The sequence below is a fragment of the Dromaius novaehollandiae genome, chromosome 5 (assembly GCF_036370855.1).
Source record: "Dromaius novaehollandiae isolate bDroNov1 chromosome 5, bDroNov1.hap1, whole genome shotgun sequence".
Taxonomy (NCBI): domain Eukaryota; kingdom Metazoa; phylum Chordata; class Aves; order Casuariiformes; family Dromaiidae; genus Dromaius; species Dromaius novaehollandiae.
In genome coordinates, this window is record NC_088102.1 from 41,422,350 (window position 1) to 41,428,349 (window position 6,000).

General features: G+C 50.7%; 1 protein-coding gene and 1 long non-coding RNA gene across 9 annotated transcripts in view; one reads left to right on the top strand and one right to left on the bottom strand.

Annotated features, from left to right (window-relative positions):
• Positions 1–3,258, bottom strand: part of NUMB (NUMB endocytic adaptor protein) — a 101,090-nt gene extending 97,832 nt beyond the window's left edge. For all 8 annotated transcript variants that reach the window (XM_064512565.1, XM_064512562.1, XM_064512564.1 and 5 more), the window contains exon 1: positions 3,156–3,258. The gene's annotated coding sequence lies outside the window, so the exon portion shown is untranslated. The remainder of the gene's footprint in view (positions 1–3,155) is intronic.
• On the top strand, positions 2,495–6,000 carry LOC135328486 (uncharacterized). The gene is made up of 2 exons (XR_010389404.1): positions 2,495–2,646; positions 3,728–6,000. It is a non-coding gene; the product is annotated as an uncharacterized LOC135328486 (long non-coding RNA).

Consider the following 6,000-nt stretch of genomic DNA (forward strand, 5'->3'; position numbering starts at 1 on the left):
GCAAATTTAAATCAGAGCTACCACAGCCCCATCTCTAATGCCTGTTCCTGCTCCGTATCTCATTCAATAGATGGTCAGCCAGTTCAGAAAGGTGATCCAGCCAAAACCTAACAAAGCAGAAAAAGCAATTCATTATCAGCCTGATTAACTCCTGGACTTGGCTTAACTTACAGCTACAAAGACTCCCATGCCAGCAGGGGAAGAAACATAGTCAAGAAGGAGGCAGGACCACAGCAGCCTGTTTCTTGAGCCTTTCAAGTTTGTTGAAAGGTTTAAACAAACTTAAAATAGAGCTTCTTCTGAAAAGAGTGCTCACAGACATCTCCCTCTCCTCCTGTGTAAGCAATAACATTTGCACAGCCACCCAGTCAGCCAGTTCAAGCAGTGGATCCAACTGAAGCTCATTACTTTTCCATAGTACTGTTTTCAGCAGTGTTAGCAAACAGGGGTTGAAAATGTCATTTTGGTGAAAGCACTGCCAGAGAAAGCAAAATTGCTCTGGTGGTAACGCATTAACGTGGCGGTAGAGCACGCATGTTAAAAGCCTTAGTTTGATCAAGTTTAAGCTTGGTCCTCTCTAGAAAAAGACGGACAATATCCTCTAGTGTCACATATTAAAACTATAGATACTTTGTCAGTGCAGGGATCTCGATTTTCGATAAATGTTCTCTGATCAATGAAAACTCTAAAAGCGAGACTAGTGCCACAATTCCACATTAGTCTAAACCACTCTTGCTTGCTAAACTGGCAAAATAAATAAATATCTAAATAACCATCAATCCCTCCTCCTCCCTCCCACCCCGAAAAAGAACAAGGTCAACACGTTGTCAGATGAGGGCAACAAGTAGGACAGGACCCCAGAAGTCCGCAATTACACCAGCTTAGGCTGTCATGAGAATCTCTCACATCAGAGATTCTGCAAAATATCTTTTCTAGAATGAGTAAGATGTACTTTGCTATAAAACTATGACAATTTACTGGTTTTTCAATACTACACAGCTCTGTCTATATAGGCAGAACTATAGGCAGAATTCAAGCATTCTGTACAGTACTGTAATAAGCTATTACAAATGTGACAAGAAGTGCAACAGTACGCTTTCCTTACAGACTCTATTCTTGGGGAGGCAGGCACTTTTGCAAGGATTTTTACTGTCATTTCAAAAAGTTTCTATCTGACCACTCTCATTATGGTAGGAAAGAAAAGTACTTAAGATCATTTTGACACCAAGCAGCTAAATCAACCTGCAAAATGTAATGCTTGAAGTCTTGCAAGTTTTGAAAGCCCAATGTGGGTTTTGGTCTTTTTTTAATGCGTAATGCCATCAGAGAGTTTTCAACAGTAGAGTAAGAAGATAAGTGAACTTGTCTACTCTGTCTAGTTTACATGCAACCTTCAGTTTCCACACATTTAAAACAAGTAATAATGCAGAAAAGTAATTTCCAAGCTGAAAAATACATTTTCTGCTAATAAGGATTTAAACGTTTGATTTGAATTGTATTTCATATGTAGACTTCAGGAAAAAAAAAACATTCTTTGATGTGTGATGTTTTGAGTCCTAGAAATCAGAGTTTTCACTGAAGCTTAAAACCAACACCTTATTCAACTACAGATTAAACAGTTTACTGTAGGATAGGTTAGGCTATCAAAACCATTTCAGAAACACAGGCAAGGATGAACACGTCTCAAATTCATTGTTTTGGACTTTGGTCACTTTTTTTTTTTTTTTTTTATTTCTTCCACAAGATTTTTTTCTGGGAGAAAAAAAGCAGCATTTCCACAGAGAATTGCCAAGAGATGAAGAAATGGAAAACGTACACTGATGAGCAGAAACACAGTACAGATGAATACTGCTTCTCTACGGTAACTATTAACTTCTGCATAATCATAAAGACCATTTTAGCAGTAACTGTAGATCAATAAGTCAAATAGAACTGATGAGTTAGAAATCCATTTAAATATTTACACTTTTTGCTACAAGCCATACCTAGAATAATATTGTAGCCAAACAGAATGACTATGCCTTCCATTTTACCCAATCTCCTCTTTCAAAAGCCTATCTGGAGAGGCAGGAAGACCAAAAAAAAAAAAAAACCCTTAAAAAAACCATTACAATCAGATATTGTTAACAGTTACAAGCATCTCTTACTCTGGACAGCTGAATTGAGAAATATTGACAGTAACACTGAAAACACAGTAACGCACACATTAAACAGAAATCAACCCAAAAGCTCCCTTATCATTTCATAAAACATTAATGAGCAGGTTACATAAATCCAGTGGATGGAAGGAGTTTCAGACCGGAGCTGCTGCGAGACATCAACTCTCCTCCGAGAGACGCACCGTTTCGCTCTTTGAGACTGTTCATTTCCATAGGTGCAATAAAACGAGTTACGCGCATTCCACACAGGAGCCGCACTTAACCCTTCACCAGCTACTGAAAATTTAGCTAAGTTATACCCGCCCGCGACGAGCGCTCGCTCCGGCACACGGCCGCTCTCTCGTACGCGGCTGCTCACCGACCCCCGCTGCGCTCTGCGTGACAAACAGCACCGGTATCCTTTTGTGCCACCTGGCAGGCTGCTGCGCGCACGAAGAAAAGGGGAGAAAAAGGTGCTCGCGAGACCAAGACCACCGCGCTCGGGCAGGTGAGAGGCCAAGTTTCTGCCGCGGCGCTTCACGGGGCTCCCGGCCACCCGGCGAGCGGCGGCGGCCCCGGCATCCCCCAAACTTCCGCGCGCCCCGGGCCCGGCTCCCAGGAAGGACGCGCTGCCACCGGGGGCGGGCAACGGCGCCGGGACCGAGGCCTAGGAGGGACCTCGGGCGGCCCCGGCAGCGGGAAAGCAGGAAGCGGCCGCTCTCCCGGCGGGGCTGCTCCCCCGAGCCGCGGCCCGCCGCCGCCCCCCGCGGGCTCCACCTGCGCGCCGCCGGCCGCCCGGCGCCGGGAGCGGAGGGCGCGGGGCCGGGGCCGCCCGCGCTCCCCCGGGGCGCCGCCGCCGCCCCCCGGGCTCGGTCCCGCCTCAGGCGCTCCCCCGCGCCGGGACCCGCCGCGCACCGCGGGGCTCGCACGCCGCCGACGGCCGGGCCCGGCCCCGCCCGACCCGCCGCGGCGGCAAAGGCTCTTCCCGCCTGAGGCCGCGGGCCCGGCCGCCCTCACCTGCCGCCCGCAGCCTCCTCCCTTCAGCGCCTCCTCAGCCGCCCGTCGCCACCGAGCAGCGCCGCTGCCGCTGCCGCCGCTTCCCCCGCCCCCGCGGCCCGCCACGCCCATCCTCGCGGCCCATTGGCCGCCCGCCGCGCCGCCGAGCCCTCTGATTGCGGCGAGCAGCTGCCCGTCAAGACCGCGACCCCCCCCCCCTCCACCCACGGGTCCCGAGTGTTTTATTCACTCCGGGGCTTTGGCGCCCCCACTCTTTGCCTGCCGCCCGTGATTGGCTGAAGCGATCGAAGCTGAGCGCTAGGATAGGCTGGCGGAGGTGCCAGCTGTGGCGGTATGCCCGCCTCCCCGCTCCGGGTTCGGCTGCGTCGGCGCCGGGGGGAAGTTGGGTTGCGCGGCGGGGGGGTGGGCGCTGCCCGGGCTGGGCCGGGCCGGGCCGGACCGAACCGGAGCGTAAAGCCGCCCCGGCGGGGCTCTCGCTGCCAGGGTGGGTTTCTGGGCACGAGGAGGCCGTGAGGGACCTGCTTTTGAGGTCCCTCCTCAAAACCAGAAAGAGTTTTGCTGTCTTTCTCCAGGGTTTCGCTCTGCGATCGGGGCTCCTTTTCCCTCAGCCGTGAGACTATTTCTGAGCAAAATAAAGGGGCTGTTGAGCCAAAGAAACCCGCGAAGGGAAGCCCGCCGTCGGGGAGTTCCCGTTCCCGAAAGCTTTGGAGCCGCGCGGCCGCGCTTCCCTCGCGCAGAGGCAGCCACCGCACTGCCGCCGGCCATGTGGGAGAGCCCCGCAGCGGGCGTCTGCCCGACGCGCCTCACAGGAAACATCCACGGTTTTATTGCTGAACAGGCTTTTCCAGGAGCCCGGTGCGACTTCCCGGGAAAGCCCCTCGCAAGAGAGGCGCCCGCACCAGCAGCAGGCCGAGGTGACCGGCTTCCGCGGGCCGAGAGCGGGGCCCAGCGCCGCCTCGGCTCCCCCTCCCGCGGCTCTCCGGGGCCCTTGTGGCTGGGGGGTTTTAAGGTCCAAAATGTTCTTCTCTAGCTTTCTCGCTCAAGCCCAGGAAGCACGAAGGTGCCTCCGTTTTCGAAGCGCTGGCAGCGCCAGGTGCCGAATTCGGCGGGGAGCCGTGCCGCGAAGGGAGGTTCCCCAGGAAAGGGAGGTTATCCCCGGGGATCCGCTGCACCGGCACCCACGTGACTGCGCTGCAAGGGCTTGGCCCAAGCGCAGCACCCGCAGTGCAACGTTTCCGACAGCCGCCTCCTCTCACCAGCCGTTCAAGCAGCTACTTCATCCAAAATGCAAGCTCGAACACTTCTTGGAGCACTTAGCTGTTGCAAAAACACAGGAAATGCAAAGACTACATAAGGTTTCTCCATATCGTTATCTTCTCCCTGGGATGTACCATCCCCCTTGCTCCTCTTTGTTTCTGACTCGAGCAAAGAAACAGGGCAAGGAGGAATATGGCAAGCAGTGAGAAAATAAAGCAGCTAAAATCAGTGATTATTTCAGAACATCTGTGCAAAAATGATGTACCCAAGTTCACACAGGAGCTGCTGGGGCATGAGCATGACACACGAGTTTCAGATTGATGCTCCAACCCCCACATCATCCCTTGTTTGAGTATTAAACTAAGAAGGAAATACCTATTTCTTTTTCTAACATCTTTTTGCATATCATTTCACTTGGAAAGCAAAACCAAAGTAGATAGCTGCCTCCTTCTCACAGTTGCTTCCCAGATACTTTCAGACTGCTGCTCTCAGACACCAGCACCACGCAGCTATGTCTGAGTTAGTGTTTCAAAATCATTACACAGACAAGACATTTCTACCAGTCCTGAGTTTTCTTCTGTTTTTATGAAAGCTAAAGCCAGATCTGACTTGGCATAATTCTTAGTATGTTGTATTCCCAATAGCTTGAGTTAACTTTTCATTTTCATTACAGAGATAGTCTCTGGATTCCTGACAAAATTTTGATTAAGCATGGTGCTTTAAACCTTAACTCCTAAGGAACCATCTCTATATTACAGAGATGAGCTACTTTCAAATGGGATATATTTGTGGATTGGTAAGGAAAAGGCCAGGACATGCTATTGTAAATAAAGTTCGAACATGTTTTTCAGCTATATATAGCTGTAACAAGTATTTATCTTGAATCATGCCTTAGATGTTTAAATTGATTTGTTACCATTACTACTTTTCTTCTCAGCTCTGTTCGTACTTCTCTAACTTGGCTTCCCCATATAGTTATTGGTGACTGAAGGGAAAGGAGGCTGTGTTGGGAGAGGAAAGGAAGGTGACCCTAGAGGTCCTCTAACTGAACTAACAGAACATCTAACAGTGAACTGCACGTTTGCTGTGTGGATCTGGGCGGCCAAGTCATGTTCTGCGTAGTCACTCGTCCGGCAGAGAGTTCCTGTGAGCGGAGGAAAACAAATTCTGCAAGGCCTGATTTTGGAAGCAAAGTTTCAAGGTGCTGTAATCCTTATAGGTTTGAAGAACTGAGAAGAGACTTCAGAGCATACCCCAAAAATCCTACCTGGTTTTCCCCTGTTCCACCTCCAAACCTGCCTTTATGAGCAGGAACAGGGCTCCATGGGTAATGTGCAGGATTAATGGCCTTGGCTGTTCATGTCATGCCCACTTACTCCTGTCAGCGGTGCCATTACAACAAGATCCTTCCTGGGCTCAGGGGGACGGTGGGATTGTGTGGCATCCCCGAAGGACTTCAGAGAATCTGACACACACGCGCAGGATAATACAGACTCCACATCCTCACTGCAGATGCCTGGAGGCTTAACACCATTCTTTCCTATTGGCTATCTAAAACAATGTTAGCGATTAAATCTCACTTCTCTAA